Source organism: Egretta garzetta, unplaced genomic scaffold (assembly GCF_000687185.1).
Source record: "Egretta garzetta isolate BGI_Z169 unplaced genomic scaffold, ASM68718v1 scaffold1080, whole genome shotgun sequence".
NCBI lineage: Eukaryota > Metazoa > Chordata > Aves > Pelecaniformes > Ardeidae > Egretta > Egretta garzetta.
The window spans coordinates 18,097-18,693 of NW_009258399.1; the positions used below are offsets into that span (position 1 = coordinate 18,097).

The window sequence follows — 597 nt, forward strand, 5'->3', positions numbered from 1 at the left end:
CGAGGAGCCGGTCCCTGCTGGGAAAAATCCAATGGTTGCTTTTATCTTTCCATGGTCAGCGCTGCTGCTTCTGGTGCCCAGAAAGAATCTGTGCCCCAGACACCGATGAGCCAATGGTTGCTTTTATCTTTCCATGGTCAGCGCTGCTGCTTCTGGTGCCCAGAAAGAATCTGTGCCCCAGACACCGATGAGCATGGGCAAGGGGCCCTCAGCAGCTATTTTGAAAGCACCAAAACGCTCCCAGCTTTGAGGGATCCATCCTGGCCAGGTCCCCCTGCAGAGCCCCCCACCCCCCCAGCAGATCCACACTCCCACCCAACTTGGTGTCATCTGCAAACTGGCTGAGGGTGCCCTCGATCCCCTCGTCCAGGTCATCAATAAAGACATTAAACAGAACTGGGCCCAGAACTTGCAGGGAACATCATCTCCCAAATTGCATCTTGGGGACCCATGTTGGATATCTCTTTAGTAACAGCTTCTGGCAAAAACTCTCAGACCCTCCCGCCTCCCCGTGCCCACCTAAAAGGGAGCACCAACTGCTTTGCCAAACGTGGAGAACTATTGCAATTGGGGGGGGGGGGGGCGCAGGGTGCGCTG

The 597-nt window shown here is 55.8% G+C and overlaps 1 protein-coding gene across 1 annotated transcript in view; it reads right to left on the reverse strand.

Annotated features, from left to right (window-relative positions):
* LOC104129736 (transcription factor CP2) overlaps positions 1-597 on the reverse strand; it is a 36,839-nt gene that overhangs the window by 9,615 nt on the left and 26,627 nt on the right. The window lies entirely within an intron of this gene.